Here is a 19189-nt window from a genome sequence, read left to right as displayed (position 1 = left end):
GGGGGCAGAGAGGTTTGTGAATGGACATTTCCCTTTCGCTTCTATTTTAAAGGAGCTTCTTATTCTTAAGCATTTAAAGTTCTCCCTTTGAAGGCTGGTCAGCAAGCCAAAGCTGCTGCTGCTGCATGCAGGAGCTTCACTTCTCACCATCACCCTCCTTAATGAGGTGAGCTCATCCTGCATTTGTTTGTAAGGTTTCTCCTTGCACCACTGAGTCAAAATATTGTTTGGGATTAAAATTGGAGTGGGAGCACTGAGAGGGAAACTGTTCTGTTTTTTTGTCCTCGACACCACGTGCATCTGTGTGTTATGTGGATAGACTTGTTCCACGTGGTGGGAAACGTAGTAGCTCTGGGATTAGAACTGTTGAAGGCTTGGACAAGGTTGGATTCGCTTTCAGCTTGAAAACTCCTGGAGACTTAACTCTGGCTTGGCTTGGGGGTGGGGTGAAAATGGTAATGTCCACAGGAAGTCGGGGAGGAGCTTGCAGAAGCAGCAGCTCTGCTGTGCAGACAGAAGCCGCAGGTGTCCCTTGACTGCTGTAGCCCTCCCGTGTGGCAGGGCAGAGACAGTGAGACACTGGTCTGGACCAGGAGGTAGGGGCTGTCTTTGGGTTGCTGGTGGACCTGCTTGTTGGCCCCCCTCAGAGTTAGGGGAGTAAGCGTCTGCCTTTTGCCCTGGGGATGATGCTCCTTTGTCAGGAGTGTAGTCGGCATGGTTTTCTGTCCTGTCGGTGGTGGGCGCCCCCAAGTCAGGAAATAGGAAGTGGCATCATCTGCTTTGTGAGATGAGCTGGCCTTGGGCATGAGGACGCATTACTGACACTTGTCACTTGAGGCCGTCTCCCTGGGTGTTATGCTGTCCTTAGTGACCCACCGCAGGCTCAGTGCTGAATGCAGCTGCTTGGGAACTCAGGAAGCCTGAGGACTAACGCTAGAAGTTGCTGTGGTTGGGCCCCTGAACTGTACTGCACTGGCCTTTCTGCTCTCTCCAGACCTCCTTGTACCTCATTGTACCACCTTGCCTTCGAATATTTGACTTTGCTTTGAGGACCCCTGTCTGGCCTTTAAGACTTTCTGCAGATGTCTCACCATGGTTTCCGGTGAGCCCTGGGCGCTTGCAGGCCAGCCAGCTACTGCCCTCGGCATGCTGTGCTGTTGGTTGGTGGTGCCACAATCGATTGCTCTGCTGGCTGCCTCCCCTGGTCGCCCCATTCCTGTGAATGGGACCTTAGGGAGATGTAGCCTCTTCCCAGCCAGTCTTCTGCATCCAGCTCTTGTGTGTGCCAGCCCCAGAGTGAGTGTTCAAAAACAGACTGGGATGTTTCACTCTCTCTGTTGGGGCCATGTGGCTGACTGGGTAGCGTGGGAGCTCTGTAGATGACATAGTGAAGAAGGCAGTCTTTCTCCAGGTGGAAAACTTGGGCTTTAGAGTTGGGCAGAACTGAGATGGCACTGTGACTCTGCTGTTCACCATGTAGTTTTGGATGAAGTTAGGTTTGCAGCCTTAGTTTTCCTTGGAGGATGTGCTAGTGGGACATCCTCTGCTGAGAGTGGGCTGTGGTCCCTGGCCTGAAGCATCCTGGGTCTTGATGTGTGGGTGGTAGCTGACAGTTCACAGACTTGTCGGTGGGCAGCTCACCCAGGTTCCATCCCTTGGTGGACGTCCTTAGGGTGCTTGGTGATTGAGGTCTAGCCAGTCATGGGGCTACATCTTTCCTGGCCAATGATTGGTTCAGGGACGGACCTGTGACCATTTGAAAGTTTTAATGCTTTGCTGGGGTACTTGGGGGAGACTTAAATGGGAAGGATGTGAACAGGTTGCTGCTAGGGTCTGCTGCGTGAGGACAGCCTGCCCAGGAGTAAGACTGGCCCAGAGGGATGGGGAGGAATAAGTTGCCGGGGCTCAGTTGGCCCTAGGTGAGTTGGTGGCGTCTTTTCTTGGTGAAGTCCATTTATTTGATCTGACCTTTCTGTCACTTGCAACCAAGAGAGCCAGCTGAGCACAGTGTCTGGTCTCTGGCCTCCTCTCTCCTGCCCTGCTCCAGCCTCTCTCAGCTGCTTGTCAGCTCCTGACCTGCTGTTGCACCCCCACCTGGATAGTCTGCCCTCCATTCTCTTTCCTTCCTACCTGCTTCTCTGGGCTCAAGGTGCGGCTTTCCTCCCACAGCAAGGCCCTTGCCAGCTGTCCAAGGAGCACTGTCTTCTCTTCCTGGCACCCTGGTCTGATCTTGCCCACCTTTAACCTGTCTGGCGTGCCTGTGTCCCCTTCTGCTTTGGTCCCTTTCTTGCTGTTGCATATAGTTAATTCTTTTAGGGCCAATGACCAGCTTACTGTGGGTCCATCTCTGATTTCAAGCTGTGGGTGAGCACAAGCATTGCCTAATCTGGCAGCACCAAGCTGGGTTCAGGGTAGAAAGAGTTCAGGTTTGGTGGGGACTGGGCAGGGCAGCTGCTTGGCTCACAAGCACTGGGGTTGGGGTGGCTGGTTCCCCAAAGGGCAGCCCTCTTCTTTGACTGTTTGGCCCTCTCCAGACCTCAGCTGTTTGGGGTCCTCCTATGGTGCGTCAGTTCCCTTCTAGCCATAGTGGCATGGTCAGCACTCAGGCATTGAGTGTGTCTTGTGTGTGCCGCTCAGTTTTAGGGAGTCTGGAGATTCTAGAGGCTGGAAACAGGACAGGCGAGAAGGTGGGCAGTTTTGGTCTGGCAGCACTTGCCTAGCCTCTTCTGTGGTGTGATGATCCCTCAGTCCCAGCACCAACCCCCCACCCAGGAGTGCGCATACCTCCTCTCTCCTTTGGGCCACCTGGACTCCCCCTGGAAGAGGGTTCTGAACCCTGAAGCCCTGCTGTGCTGTAAGAGCAGTGGCTCCAGGTCCTCCTCAGTTGCTTCTGCCGGAGTGGCCTCAGGGTGAATCACCTAAAGCCTCTGGGCCTCAGTCTCTCTACCTGTGATGTGTGGCTGTTGTGCCATCACCTGGCGGTGTTGTCCTGAGGGGTTGAGTGTGTTAGGTGCTTGGTGCAATGTCTGACTTGGGCTTAGTCACCTAGAGGAGGGCGGGAGCTGCTGCTGTTTCTGTGGTAAAGATGAGGAAAAGAGTGAGGGAGCCTGTTCTTACCTGAGGCCTTGCAGCTGGAAGGAGCAGAGAGCGGATTTTTCATTCTATTAGTGGGTAATAGACCTGCAGGTGGAGTCAGCCTGGAGGGACTGAATCTCAGTCAGTCTAATAAGCAACCCTACTTAACAAATCCAAGTGTTCAGTGTCTTTTGATGTCATCTTTTAAGGGTTGTATGTTTGTAAGGACTTTATCTTTGGACTATAACAGAAGCAGGACAGTAGCAACTCATTGTACGCTCACTCTGTGATAGATAGTATCCCATCTAACAGATGAGACTCAGGCTTAGCCAGGGTAAGTAGCTGGCCACCGCACAACTGACCTCAGAGCCTCTGCGAGGAGGGGAGGCGACAGTGAGAATCCCTGTGGAGCTCTTTGCTTCCTGGCAGAGCACTGGTGCTGATGGAGATGGTCTCTGCTTGCCCGTGCATGTGGCAACCCCAGCCACATGTGCCTCGGGAGCACCTGCCTGATGTGGGTTTAATTTTAATGCCTACCTCAGTTGGCCAGTGCGCTTCTGGGCCTCATCCCTTGTGCTTTGGGTAAGAACTGAGGCCTTTGCTGTGTTTTTCCACATGGGGCATGGGGTAGCTTAAGGGTGCAGAGCACAGCCCCCGTCCCCTCCTAGCAACCCCCACCCCCTCGCACCTCCTGGTTTTTCTGGTATCTCTGGGCCCTCTGAGCCGTGTCAGTGCCATTCATGAGGTCTTGTCTTTTGGAGAAGAAAGCCTTCTTCCCTTTTCTTAACTACAGGTTGATGGGTGCAAAATTGTCTGAGCCTCCCGCCAAATGAAAAAGACGAATGGATGGGCAGATAGAAAGAAAAGTATTTCCTATGCAGGGGTTTTGGAGGTAGACCTGGGTTCAAATCTATATAGCTCTGTTTCTGCGGTGCTTGTCTCTGGGCAAATCGCAGCAGATACTGCGGACAGTCTGTCAGACTTGCTGTCCTCTTGTAAAGTGAAGACAGACCCTGCCCGCCAAAGGGTAAGTAACGCCCAAGGGAGTCGCTGGGTACATCGGAGACACTGAACACAGGCAAGTACATGCCCCCACCCCTGCTTTTCTTGACGGGTGGGGCTGGGGCCAGTTTTCCTCCTGGATGAGTTTGTAGATATTTAACTTTGGTTTTCACAGATGGTATTTTTTCCCAAAGATAGTCTTCGTTTTAGTGTGAGCAGTTACCAGACAACATTGCATAATTTTGCACATTTCTGAAAGCTCCCTGGGGGGAAGTGGGAAGAAATTGGTTGTAGAACAAAATCTCAGGCTTGTAGACGGAAAGACACACTTCTTTAGAAGAAGTGCTAGGGTTGGAACTCCCAACCGGACTTATCACCTGCCTGAACTTCTCCGAATCCCTCTATATTGCAGTGCAGACCAGGGGAGGGAAGGGATCAAAATACAGATTTCTGTGTGTGAAATCGCCTAATTTACTAAGCAGTGTTCTTTAAATGTGGAGAACTTACTCAGAGCTAACAGTCACAACCTCCCAGAGACATTACCAGATAGGGAAATACTAATGTGATGAATAACTGAGAAATGCATACCTTATACTCAAATATGTAGGTAAAATGGCATTGGCAGGTAAGCAAGACTGGGCGTTAAACCGTCCTGTTGCTATTTTACATCTCCTACTCTCCCCCCTCATCCCACCCAGCCCCGCTGGCAGGACCCAGGAAAACTTTATACTTCTTCCTTTTGAGAAATACTTATTGACAGGAAGTGTAGCTTTGGTCATGTCCTTTGATCTAGACATTTTTTAACTCTTGGAAATTTATTTACAGATACATGATCATTTTTAATAACAATGTTAGTGAATATATTTATCCAATAGTAATTGTTAGTATCATTAATTAAATGGCATGGGAGAGGCTTAGGAAACATGGTGCATCCACTGAGTCAGACAGCAGAGAGCTGTGGAAATTGACCCTGAAGATGGCAGGGAAGTGGACACGCTTTGTCGTGATGAAGAAAAGGGGCTTTTTTTTTTTTTTTCTTGGTCAGCATCGCACAACTAGGAAAGGCACAAAAACTAGAACTTAGGGTAAAATGGGAGGCATTTGTATTGGGGCAATAGGAATGGTTTTGTTTTTGCTTTTCCTATTGTTTTTTTCAATTAAACAGTTAAAAAAAAAAAAAGAAGAAGAAAAAAAGTAGATTGATTTAGCCTGAAGAGTACTTAAACTATTGAGAGCAATCAAGATGTGGAGTGGATCATGGGGCCTCTGTGTACTGCAACCAGCGGCGAGAAGAGGGTTATTTTCTTCTCTCGTGCCTTTTTGGAAGGTTCAGAACAGGAGTGTGCAGCTCCTTACCCCAGTCAAGCCCACCCATCATGCTTTTCATGCTCTCAGAGCACAGGAGTCCAGCCCACCAGGACAGAGAAGACGTGTATGAAGTTTTCCTCATTGCAGTCAGTGCCGCAGTAGCTGTGGCTCTGTTCAAGTCCTGGGGTCATCTGTGCGCCACGCTTTTCTCTACCTTAATGTGCCCAATCCACCTGCAAATCCTACAGATGACTTTGGTAACTCTACTACCAAAATGTATATTCTCCTTTCATCATCTTTTCTCTGTCTTGCCCCTTCCAAACTGATATCAGATCACACCATTGGCTTAAGATCCTCTGTGATTAGAACAGGCATCCCCTTTCCTATTGTCATGAAGAATTGATGCTTTTGAGTTGTGGTGCTGGAGAAGACTCTTGAGAGTCCCTTGGACAGCAGGGAGATCAAACCAATCAACGATGAATTTCAGTGGAAGGACTGATGCTGAAGCGCCAACACTTTGGCTACTTGATGCCAAGAGCTGACTCATTGAAAAAGACCCTGATGCTGGAAAAGATTGCGGGCTGGAGGAGAAGCGGGCGACAGAGGGTGAGATGTACGCCCTACAGAGGCGTAGATAAGTACACCATAGATAGCATCACCGACTCAATGGACATGAATCTAAGCAAACTCCGGGAGATAGCGAAGGACAGGGTAGCCTGGTGTGCTGCAGTCCAGGGAGTTGCAAAGGGTTGGACACGACTTAGCGACTGAACAATAACAATGACAGGTGCTGTATGGCTTGGCCCCTTCTTTCCTTTCTTGTCTCATTTCTACTTCCCTCTCCCTCATTCATGGCTGTGTAGGACACCTCCCTAGATCTGACCTCAGATTCCTTCAGGCTTCTCTTGTCCAGCCTTTGTAAAGAGCTCCCTCCCCTCCCCTCCCTGCTGTCACACTGCCTGTCTCCAGACTCTTGTCAGTTCACGAAACACATAGGAAATAGGGTGTCCAGGCAGGGCACTGGGAAACTGGAGCTGGGAATGAGGGGCGAGCAGTTCGTTTCTTCAGTATAGTTTTGAGAAAAATAAAGTGTAAAGTGTTAGGGGATGTGCTGAATATTGAACTTTATTGAATCTCCCAGTAACATTATTGATGTTCCTAAAAGGGAGCACTGTGTCCTTGAACACAACTTTTATGTGTTAGCTGGGTTTTTTTGTTTTTCCTTGACATTGATAATCACCATGGAGAAGTTCAGTTTGCTTGCAGAGATGATAAAACTTAGAACCATTTTTTAAGTACGCCATAATTTATAAGAGTTAGCATCTAAAGAATGCAGGTTCTTTCCTCTTTTCATTTATATGTTATGCTGAATTATAGTAATGCAAATGGATTTTAGTTTTATTCAGCCTTTATTTTAAGCACTTTGAAGTAATAGAGAACTCTAATTTACTCTATGTGGTGTGCTTATAAATGTTTGACAGCTGGCTTTCCAGGAAAAATGCCTTATATGTACATACATGATATACTCATAGAAAGGATAGGTAGCAGACAGTTTACAAGTAATCATGAAACACAACACTTTATTTTCAGTTCGATGTAGCCAGTTGTTTCACCCAGACTGCTTTGCTTGTATTTTGTTGAAGTTTTGTATCCATAGTTAACTTAAGAGTTTAATTTTGACATGAACACTGACTGATAATTGTTATGTTAGTGAGTGAAGTAACATCTTTGCAAAATCAGATAATAGTTTTCAAATACTGGAAGAATATTTCCTCAGTTGTTTGTGCTATTCCTACCGGCGGCACACTTTGAAGTTTAACCTGCATAATCAGTATTTTCTTAAGTCTAAATCCCAGGGGCTGGTGAGCTGTTTCTGGACCAGATAGTAAATGTTTTCAGTTCAGCTTTGTAGCTCATACCGTCTCTGTCACAACTCCGCCTTTATGCATACCACAGAAGCAGCCACAGATAATTTGTAAACAAACAAACATGGCTGTATTCCATTAAAACTTTATTTACATGGCTGATTTTATGTTATGTGAATTTCACCTCAATAAAAAATATATAAAATGAAACTTTTAAAACTCTTTATGAAAACAAGCATTGGTCTGGATGCAGCCCAGGACTCTACAGAGGCCACCAACTTGAGAATAAATCAAGCCCTGATTTGTAGTGTTTGCCGGTTTCCATGGTATAAATACTTTCACTGTGTCTGATTTCAAGCTACTAGCATGATGTCACCCAACGTGAAGTTGGGAAGACATGTTGCAGTAGTAGACATGGCCAAGATATGGTAGTCATGAACAAACTCGAAAACCCAGATAATAATGCTGTGCTCAGCCGTGTCCGACTCTTCACTGCCCTGTGGACTGTGGCCCGCCAGGCTCCTCTATCCATAGAATTTCCCAGGCAAGAATACTGGAGTGGGGTGCCATTACCTTCTCCAGGGGATCTTGCCAGCTCAAGGATCTAACCCCCATCTCCTGCATTAGCAAGTGGATTCCTTACCACTAGCGCCACCTCAGTTCAGTTCAGTTGAGTCGCTCAGTCGTGTCTGACTCTGCGACCCCATGAATCGCAGCACGCCAGGCCTCCCTGTCTATCATCAACTCCCGGAGTTCACTCAGACTCAGGTCCATCGAGTCAGTGACGCCATCCAGCCACCTCATCCTCTGTCGTCCCCTTTTCCTCCTGCCCCCAATCCCTCCCAGCATCAGAGTCTTTTCCAATGAGTCAACTCTTCGCATGAGCGCCACCTAGGAAGCCCCAAATAATAGTAACTGTGGGGGAAAAATGAGTATTTCATCACCTTTGTTTTCAAATTTAAAAAATCGTTACACTTAAAATTGAGGTATAGTTAATTTATAGTGTTGTTAATTTCAAGTGTACAGCAGAGTGATTTAGTTATATTCAATTTTACACACACACACATACACATATATCCCTTTTCAGATTCTTTTCCGCTATAGATTATTACAGAATATGAGTATAGTTCCCTATGCTATACAGTAGGTCCTTGCTGCTTACCTATTTTATGTCATAGTGTATATGAATCCCAGACTCCTAATTTATCCCTCCCCTTTTCCCTTTGGCAACTGTAAGTTTGTTTTCTATGTCTGTGAATTGTTTTTATTCTGTAAATAAATTGATTGGCATCACTTTTTAGATTCCACATATAAATGATATCATGATATTTGTCTCTTTCAGCCTTTTTAACACTGAATCACTTTGCTGAATACCTGAAACTAACACAACATTGTAAATCAACTAGACATCAATTAAAAACAAAAAAAGCTATCCAAATGAAGATATCCCGTAGAAGTGAAAGGGAGTGCTAAAGTAAATTACGTTACACATTTTTAAACCATAAATTAAGAAGCAATAAAGATTCCACTTAAAAGCTAGTCTTAATGAAATTCTAAAACTTTGTTTAAAAAATGTTAAATCCAGGACATGTGCTATAAAACAGATAGGAACTCAAGTGATCTAGGATAGTAGTCACCCCAGACCCCAGGAATACAACAGAAGTAACGCAGAGGTGACATCCATCCTTGCTGCTCAGAGGAACATCTCAAGTGATATCTATTTTCACCAGAGTGTTTGTCAGAGGAGCTCTGAACTCATTCCTCCCTACTCCCTTAGACACTGTCTCTGTTATGCATGTTGGTGCCTTTGTTTTTCAGGAACTAGAAACAAAGCTTACAAGCACCAACTTGAGCCACACTGCCTGGACTTGATCTGGCTCCGTGACTGTGTGGCCTTGGGCGAGTTACCTAACACCTTGGAGTTTCACTGTGCTTATGCGGAAGATGAGAGGTAGTAGTAATACCTATCTCCCGGGGTGGTTTTGAGGATTCACTGAGTTAATACATGTCGTGTCCACCCGACACACAGGCCTGCTTGTGCAGTTTTATCGCTCTTAGCGTCTGCGGTCTACCTGACACTGAGCATAAGTAGAGGTGATTTGTGAGCTGGGTAGAGCTCAAGGATTTGTGACATCTCCTAGTACAGTATTTTTAAAACTGTAATTAGCCACAAAAATACAAATGGAGGTTTCCTACAAAAATCCAGATATGTGACTTTTCTAGAAAATTTAGAATGCTACCAGGCAGGAGATAACTGCCTGCCCACAGCAGCCTTCAGCTGGCAGTCCCAACCACTCCCTTATTGTAGCATTTCTTTAAAAATTTACTTATTTTCTTTTTGGTCTTCGTTGTAGTGACAGGCTTCTCACTGCAGTGGCTTCTCTTGTTGCAGAGCACGGGCTCTAGACACGCAGGCTTCAGTAGTTGTGGCACATGGGCTTAGTTGTTCTAAGGCATGTGGAATCTTCCTGGACCGGGGATTGAACCCGTGTCCCCTGCGTTGGCAGATGGAGTCTCATCCACTGTACCACAAGTGATTGATCATCGCATGTTTTAACAGTGGCTGTGTATAACAGCTGGCTCCCAAGGTTCCTGAGTGCTGGCTGGCGAGAGCTGAATGCAGCACACTCTGGGGTTGAGACCCTACCCCTGTCCTGCTTGGATCTGGGCTGCGGGCCGCAGGCTCCTTGTCCAAGATGGCGTCAGTGCCTTTGCAGCTGACTCCTGGGATGGTTCTCTTGGTTGGAGTGTCTTGGAGGCCAGCTATTCTGAAGATGGTTTGGGTCCAGCATTCTGCTCCAGACCCTTTGCTTCCCTGGGTTCTCTCTGGGACTCCAGGCTGAGGTGACCACCTCTCTTGGCCCAGGGCTTGGGAGGAAGCCTTCCTCTAGTGTGTCGCGTTGGTGATTTTCTTCATAGCTTTGCATACAGTCACTTTGTCCTGTTTCCTTGTCAGTCTCCTTTCTTCCCTGCCATGACTGTAAGTCTCTCCAGCTCCCCCTGCTCCCTGAGTTCCTCCTCAGCACAAACACATTTTGATTTTCCTGGTAAATGCTTAGCCACTGAATGAATTCTGGTGTCTTCTCTCTCTGAGCTGCAGCTGTTTCAGTATGCAATCTGAATGGTTTTGACTCCACGTCCACGGTTTTCCTGATTTTGGAGACAGCCATTCCATCTCTGTATGCGGGGCACCTTTCTCCTCGGAAGTGGCAGCTCTGTCTTCTGGCTGTGTTCTCCTGGCAGATCTCAGTTACTCTTGATAATCTCACCACTGAGCTGTAAAAATTGCTCTAGGTTTCAGCAAGATTAATGCCATATTTGCTTCTATCCCAGCTGATCTCCCCAGGTAGAGTGACAGTTCCATTGATCCTCACCTGTCTTCTCAGCAGCCTTGGAGTTGGTGGGGGGGTGGGGTGCGGCGGGGGCAGAGCAGCCTTAGTGCTGGTCCTGGAGAGTTGTGTGCACTGGGTGCTCTCTCCCTTCCTGCTGGTGGAGTCATGGAATAGGTGACGAAGGCAGGAAAAGATAACAGCCCTGACATCTGAGTCCAGTCTGCCAGACAGCTGGGCCTGCCTCTTCAGGACCCTGTGCAGGGTACAGCAGATTTGGCTCTGCTTTCTTCTTCCTCTTTGTAGTGGGGTCATTGCATTGCCCAGGGTGAGAGTGAAAACCAGTTGAGGCAGTACCAGTCGCCATAAAAGTATTTGGACCCCTAGGGCAGAGTTGAACACCTGAATTTATTTCTTAGGGGAAAATGAGATAAGGAAGTTGTGAAGATGATCATTACAACATTGGTTGCAGTAGGAGAGCCCAGAAGGAGATGGGATGCCCAGCAGTGGAGAAAGTCAAGGAAATTATGACGCATAAATGGGATGTTTAGCTGTTAAGACCATTATGAAGAGTATGCAGCAACAGGAAGAAGTGTTCAATGAAAAAAAGAAAAACCAGTATCTGTGATGCAGTTTCAACTACATAATTGTTGCAAACTCTGGATAAGAGCAGGAAAGTCACCCAGAGAAATGTTGCCGTGGCTCAGGCTGGTTGTGGCTTGAGGGGCTAAGGCAGAACTTAGCCTCTGAGGTCAGACCTGAGCCATATTGTTGTTATCTGCCTCCTGGGGCTGTTGGGGTTCAAGAGTGATGTAGGTAGTGGCCTAGAAGATGTTCTCAGAGGAAAGGAAGACCAGAGTGGGTGGAGGAAAACTCCAGAACTGAGGGTGAGGAGCTTGGGCACCATCAAGCCTCAGGTCCTCATCACTGAGCCTGGTCAGTCTGTGTAAAAAGTTATGGGGCTGGATTTAGGCGTGCTCAGACAAAGCAACCGTCACAAGTTGGCTAGAAGGTAAGCTCAGGTCCACCATATCAGGGTTGAAATCAGGATCCAAAGAAGACATGCCTTAGATTATACAGTGGAGAAAAGACAGCCTCTTCAGTGAGTGGTGCTAGGAAAACTGGACAGCTCCATGTAAAAGAATGAAACTAGAACACCTCCTCACACCACACACAAAATAAACTCAAGATGGATTAAAGAGCTAAATGAAAGGCCAGAAACTATAAAGCTCTTAGAGGAAAACATAGGCAATACACTACTTGACATAAATCACAGCAAAATCCTCTATGACCCACCTCCTAGAATAATGGAAATAAACACAAAAATAAACAAGTGGGACCTAATTAAACTTAAAAGCTTTTGCACAGCAAAGGAAACTATAAACAAGGTGAAAAGACAGCCCTGAGAATGGGGGGAAATAATGGCAAATGAAACAACTGACAAAGAATTAATTTCCAAAATGCAAAAGTAGCTCATACAACTCAATACCAGAAAAACAAACAACCCAGTCAAAAAGTGGGCAGAAAACCTAAACGAACATTACTCCAAGGAAGACGTACAGATGGCTAATAGACACATGAAAAGATGCTCAGTATCACTCATTATTAGAGAAATGCAAATCAAAACTACAGTGAGGTATCGCTTCGTACTAGTCAGATCTGCCCATCGTCAAACAAATGCTGGAGAGGGTGTAGAGAAAAGGATACCTTCTTGCATTGTTGATGGGAATGTAAATTGATACAGCCAGTATTGAGATTCCTTTAAAAACTAGGAATAAAACTACCATGCTGCTGCTGCTGCTGCTAAGTCGCTTCAGTCATGTCTGACTCTGTACAACCCCATAGACAGCAGCCCACCAGGCTCCCCCGTCCCTGGGATTCTCCAGGCAAGAATACTGGAGTGGGTTGCCGTTTCCTTCTCCAAAACTACCATATGACTCAACAATCCCACTACTGGGCATATATCCTGAGGAAACCATATTTGAAAATGACACGTGTACGCCAGTATTTATCCCAGCACTATTTACAATAACTAGGACATGGAAGAAATCCAAGATGTCTATCAACATCTTGAATGGATAACGAAGTTGTGGCACGTACATTACTCAGCCATAAAAAGGAACACATTTGGGTCAGTTCTAATGAGGTGGATGAACCTGGAGCCTATTATACAGAGTGGAGTAAGTAAGAAAGAGAAAAGTAATACTGTCTATTGATGCATAGGTATGGAATCTAGAAAGATGCTACTGATGAACCTATTTGCAGGGCAGCAGTGGAGACTCAGACATAAAGAACAGACTGTGGACACGTGGCAGGAAGGAGAGGGGGCGCAAATCGGGAGAGTAGCATTGAAACATACATGACCGTATGTAAAAGAGACAGCCAGTGGGAATTTGCTGCATGAAGCAGGGATCTCAAACCCAGTGCTCTGTGACCACCTAGAGGGGTGAGATGGAGAGGGAGGTGGGGGCGAGGTCAAGAGGGAGGGGACATATGTATACCTATGGCTGATTCATGTTGATGGATGGCGGAAACCAGAACAGTATTGTATAGCAGTTATCCTTCAATTAAAAATAAATACATTTTTAAAAAAGAACATATGTCTAATGGGGCTAGTGTGAGTGGGTTTATTTGGAGGTGAGAGAAAGGGAGGCTTGCCTGCACCAAGGGTCTTAGCCCACTTCTGAGGGCGGGGAGCAGTGGAGTCAGCCGGTGGTGCTTAGAAAGCCTCAGTACCTGTCAGGTGCACAAGTGCCTCTAAGTGCATCCAGAGGTGATGCCTGGGCCCCAGATGCAGCTGTGATGCTGCCTGGGGGTGGGACTACTCAGGCAGTGGAGAAGTGCGGTGAGAGAAGGAAAGGGACTGAGATTGTGCCTTGAAGAGCTCTGAGAGGAGGATGTAGAGGTCTTGAATGCAGAGGGATGTCAGGATCTGCCCAGGGTCCAAGAGATGAGGCAAGGCAGGGCTGAAAGGTCCTCGACTTTGGTGAAAACTTACCTGGGCAGAGCAGTTTGGGTGCATTGACAGCCTGCATGCTCAGTCAGGTCTGACTCTTTGCAGCCCCATGGACTATAGCCTGCCAAGCTCCTCTGTCCATGGGATTCTCCAGGCAAGAATACTGGAGTGGGTTGCCATGCCCTCCTCCGGGGCATCTTCCCAACCCGGGGATTGAACCTGCATCTCTTCAGTCTCCTGCATTGGCAGGCAGGTTCTTTACCACTAACGCCACCTGGGAGGCCCAGTTAGACCTCTCTCTCAATTTCCGTTTCAGTGTTAATGTAAGTTTTAGTGAAAACTTGTGCTGTTTCTTCACCTAGTTGCCTTGTCAGTTCTGTTTGGTATCCACCTGTAATGGTGGCTACAGAAAAGGGAAGAAATAAACTTTTTTAAAAAGTTTTAAAAAACTGGTTTAAAGTAGTGAGAAAATAATAATAGAAAAATTATATACTGAGGGAAATACAGTAAAAAGCGAAGTCTTCTGTGTTCCCAGTTCTCCTCAGTGTTCTTTGCCTGGTACATTTAAAGCAAGGAAAAGCTGCTGTGGTGCTTCTCCTGGAGCTGGGTCCCACCTTGCCTCAAATGTTTGATGACTGGGATGTCATGTCTCACTGCAGGGCTGTCCTCTGACATTCAGCCATGGGGTAGGCGCTCATCCTCGGGATCAATTTTACCACCCTTCCCCTGTGGGATGCAGGTGGTTTGGGGTGAGGCAGATGGTGCTGATGGGGTCCACACCAGCCCAGTGGGGACGACTGTTGAGTGGTCAGGCTTTCCCAAGGGTCCCCATCAGGGAAGGTTGGGAGGAAGCAGTTGATTTGGCTTTTGGTAGTAGATGGCTTCGGGAGCCGTCGAGGTCCTCCCCAGCGCCCTAATCTTCTGCCAGCAGCCTTCCGCTCAGCTGCATGTCAGGCAGGGCTACCACCTCGCAGATCTTGCCGTCACTGCATTAGCACACTGGATTGTGGTGTTCGACGTCCCCATTGCTTTAATGTTGCCTTCGCAAAAACCTCACCTGGCTTTCCTTCCCCCTGTTTATGTAATCCTTTGGAATCATTTCATGGTGGCCAAGGTAATTTGGAAAAAATCTTTGTCATTGTGGTAACTTCTAGGACCACTGTGTTTAAAATAGAAGACTCTCCCCAAAGCCATTGGGTCCTACTGACCAACGTGGCGACCCTGGTCATAGCCTTCTGCTGCTCTTGTCCCAGCCTTCCCTCTGCTGGCCACCCAGGCATGGTGCTTTTCCTCTTGTCTTCCATGGGGCTGTGTGTGAGCGGCACTGAGAGTCACCTCCCTGTTCCCTGTGACCCTTGTGGGGCGGCTGGTGCAGGTGACAGCTGGCAACAGGAAAGGCCTGTTTGCTTTCCAGATGCTAACTTGGTGACTGCAGATCCCAGCTTGCTACAGAGGGAGACCCCTGAGAAGTTTATAACATTGGCTTAACACAGTGCCAGCTGTTGAGGACAGTAAGGTGGGACTTCATTTATCCATCTGTCCTTCATTCACTCACACTTGAGAGTAGTAAGGGTCTAGCTCAGCTGTCTCGGGGGAGGGGGAGGGCAGGATTTCAGACATTTTCATGCCCAGGAGCTTAATACATTGGAGAAGACTGAAGAGTGAGGGGGAGAAAGAAGCTGTCAGATGCTCAGAGGCTGTTTTCTCGTCAGGAGGATGGAAATAGGTTATCACTCACACCACCTGTTGGAGAGGAGAACAGACTGCTGTTTACCTAAGACGTTCTGTAGATGTTTGTGGCCACTGGCCTTTCCCATGTGAGGACAGGAGTTTGGCTCCCTCGCCAGGGTCTCCAGTTGAAGGATGACAAAACCCCACAGGCAGGCTGAGGAGAGCACGTGTCCTGAAGCTCAGTCCCGGGGAGCTAGTGAGCCTGTCATTTCACAACCTGTAAGACACCGGCACCCAGCTCCAGCCACAGCGCGTTTGCTGCGCCTTTTCCCGGCCCGCAGGCAGGCTGTGCAGTCTGCTGGTGCACAGGTGTTGCAGGGCAAGCAGAATGGGTGGGGGCGGGGGGGCACAGCGCATATGGATTGAGATAATGCCTAGGCAGACTGGAGCGCAGTCTGTTATGAGGAGTGCATCACACACACGTGCCTTTGTCACACAGGCCTTATGATACCCGTGAGAGGCCTGGGCATGACAGCCTTCTTCATTTTCCTGAAGGGAGAAAGGCCTTCATGCTGCGCCCTCCACCCCAGGGGGAGCTAACCTCCAACAAAGAAGCCTTCCTTCTCTTGCCTCCCACCCTCTCCTTTTTTTCCAGGACCTGTTGCATCTGTCATCTGCCTCCATAGTCATTTCACAAATTTATTGAGGTATAATTGACATATAATAAACTGTGCACACTTAAAGTACCCAATCGGATATATTTTGATCTGTGAATACACTTGAAAAATCATCATCACAATCATGGTATTAAACATATTTCCAAAAGTTTTTTCTTGTCCCATTGTAATCTTCCCTTCAGCCCACCCCCATCCCTAGGCAACTGCTAATCTATAGTCAGTGTAGATTAATCTGCCTTTGCTAGAATTTTGTAAAATCGTGTACTCTTTTTTTTTTTTAATCTAGGCTCTTCTTTCCTTCTTATTTTGAGATTCATGCATGTTGTGTATATCAATAGTTTGTTCTTTTTTGTTGCTAAGTAATGTTTCATTTTATGAGTATCCTAAAATTTATCATACATGTGTTGATGGACTTTTGGGTTGCTTAATAATCTGTCAGAATGTCTTCCGAGGTGATTATACCATTTTATACTGCCACCCCACCCACCAGCAGTGTATGAGAGTATCAGTTGTCCCACACTTTGGTGATCACTTGGTATGGTCAGTCTTTTTAGCTTTAGCTATTTTAATAGGTGTATAGTGATATCTCACGATGGTTTTAATTTGAATTTGTCAGGAAGAGCTGCTGAAGGAGGGGTAGGCTATTCTTGGGCTTCTCTTGTGGCTCAGCTGGCAAAGAATCCGCCTGCAATGCGGGAGACCTGGGTTGGGAAGATCCCCTGGAGAAGGGAAGGCTACCCACTGCTGTATTCCGGCCTGAATTCCATGGACACAACTGAGCGACTTTCACTATGACTAATAAGGTTGAGTATCTCTTGAAGTATTTGTGTTTGCCATGCGTATCTCTTTGGTGAAAGATTTGAATATCTGTTCACATCATTTGCCCATTTCCTCCCTCCCTCGGGTTCTTTGTGTAATTATTGAAAGAGGTGTTTATATATTCTAGAGACAAGTCCTTTCTTAGATACATGATTTGTGTATCTTTTCTCCCAGTCTGTGACTTGCCTTTTCATTTTCATAGCAGTGTCATCTTTTGAAGAGCAAATTATTTTCAATTTTGATGAAATTCAGTTTGTTTTCTCTGTAGTTTGTGCTTTTTGTGTATAATTACTAAAATCTTTGCCTTTTAAACCCAAGGTCACTAAGATTTTCCTGTTTTCTTCTGTAGAAAAGACGACATTCTGTAGTTTCACTCTTAGGTTTATGATCTATTTTGTGTTAATTTTTGTGTATCTTGTGAGATAGAGGTCAAGGTTTGATATTTTCTTTCAGTGTTGTTTTTTGCCTATGGCTACCCAGTTAGTCCAGCATTGTTTGTTGAAAGATTACTCATTCACTACTGAATTGCCTTACCATCTTCGTTGAGCGTCGGCTGGCTGCCCGTGTGGGTTTGTTGAAGGGCTGTTCTGTTCCATTGATCTGGTCAGTTTGTCTTTGCACCAGTACCACACTTGTAATACGGGCTTCCAGTTTTCTTTTTCTCCAAGTTTGTTACCTTTCTAGGAACTCTATGTTTCCGTATAAATTTTAGAATCAAGTTGTCAATCTCTCCCAAAGACCCTGCTGGAATTCCATTTGGAATTGCATTGAATCTATAGATCAGTTTGGGGGAGAGCTGACATCTTAACAATATCAACTCTTCCAAGCTATTATCTTGGTATATCTTTCCATTGGGCTTCACTGGTGGCTCAGTGGTAAATAATTTGCCTGCTGATGCTGGAGACGCGTGTTGGATCCCTGGGTCAGGAAGATCCCCAGGAGTAGGAAATGGCAGCCCACCCCAGTATTCTTGCTTTGGAAATCCCATGGACAGAAGAGCCTGGCAGGCTGCAGTCCATGGAGGTCACAAGAGTCAGGCACGACTTAGCGACTAGACAGCAGCCATCTTTGCATTAACGGATGCCCCTCTTAATGTCTCTCAGCCCTGTTTTGTAGTTTTCAGTGTTGAGGCCTTTTGTCAAATTTATCTGTAAGTTCTTCATACTTTTAATTGCTGTTGTAAATAGAATTGGTTTAAAATTTTTCAATTTCTGAATGTTTGTTGCTTGCGTATAGGAATATCATAGAATTTTATATTGAACTTATATCTTACAGCCTTGTTAAACTCACTTTTTTTGTAGAATTTGTGTTAAGATTTTCCATATAGACTGTTCTGTTATTTATGAATAAAGACAGCTTTACTTCTCGTTTTCCAATCTAGATGGATTTTTCTTCCTCCCTCCCTCCCTCTTTTTCTTTCTTCCTTTTCTTTCCCTTGCCTTATTGAACTACGTGGAATCTCCTGACAAAAATGAGTGGAGGTGGTGACACACATCCTTGGTTTTGTGCCTGTTCCTGGGGGAAAGCATTCGACTCTTCGCCACCAGGTGTGATGTTTGCTGTGGGTGTTGCTGGGCCAAGGAAGTTCTCGTCTGTTCCTGGCTTTCTGAGAGTTTTCATCAGGAATGGATGTTCAATTTTGTCAATTTTTTTTCTACATCTGTTGAAATGATCATGGGCTTTTCCTTTTTAGAAAAGGATTACATTGATTTTTGAATGTTAATCTGCCTTCCCCACTTTAATTTTTAGTCTTTGTTTTCTGTCTTCATTCCTGGTGTAGGCATGTGGAATTTCCCTTATCTGATTTGTTGCACTGTCCTCCCTTGAGCCAGCTCTCTGTTCCTGGCATCAATACGACTTGCTGGTGGCCCATTGAGTGGAGGCAGACATGGGCTAACTGCACAGGATTAGAAGGTTAGGTTAGTATTGAAACTGTGGCCAGGTGTATAACGGGCACCCTGGCTTCCTCGTTGGGGAAGTGGCATAACACCTCCTCTGGAGGTCTGTGTTCTTAGGAGAGAACCTAAGTGGTAGGAGCCAGAGGCCCACCTAACCGGGGTGCCAGCTGGTGATGCCCAGGTAGTGGTTACTGCCTGCCTGCCTCTCTTCAGTAACTGAAGAGCTTGCTCCTTCCTGGGAACACTGGCCTGCTCAGTGCTCCTGCTGTAGAGCCTTCAGAATGCCCTTGCTTTCCCCAGACTGGCCTCTGCCCGGGGTGGGAGTGGTGTGGATGCCTTTCTCTGTGAGCTGTGAAACATAGCACATGCTGGGTATCTCAGAGGCAGCCTGGGCTCCTGGTCCACGTTCTCAGACCTTGTTCTATGGGACCCTCAGAGGGTCTTTGCCCCCCATATGGGGGGGCAAGGGGCTGGCTTGACAGTACCTCTCCCTCCTCTTCAACTCCAGTAGCTCTGGCATCTGTTTCTAGGATGGGATGGCTTCTCAGACCAGTTTTTCCTAAAAGTATAGCATATACCCAGAAAAGTG

At 46.7% G+C, this 19189-nt stretch overlaps 1 protein-coding gene across 2 annotated transcripts in view; it reads left to right on the top strand.

Moving 5' to 3' along the window:
- The window catches only part of MED26 (mediator complex subunit 26), a 41483-nt gene that overhangs the window by 9817 nt on the left and 12477 nt on the right, over positions 1-19189 (top strand). The window contains exon 2 of one of the 2 annotated variants that reach the window (XM_070373259.1): positions 9069-9201. The exons of the other annotated variant lie outside the window; for it this stretch is intronic. The gene's annotated coding sequence lies outside the window, so the exon portion shown is untranslated. The remainder of the gene's footprint in view (positions 1-9068; positions 9202-19189) is intronic. 2 annotated transcript variants of the gene reach the window in all.

The sequence above is a fragment of the Bos mutus genome, chromosome 7, assembly GCF_027580195.1.
Source record: "Bos mutus isolate GX-2022 chromosome 7, NWIPB_WYAK_1.1, whole genome shotgun sequence".
Lineage (NCBI taxonomy): Eukaryota > Metazoa > Chordata > Mammalia > Artiodactyla > Bovidae > Bos > Bos mutus.
This window is presented reverse-complemented; position numbering and strand designations above follow the sequence as displayed.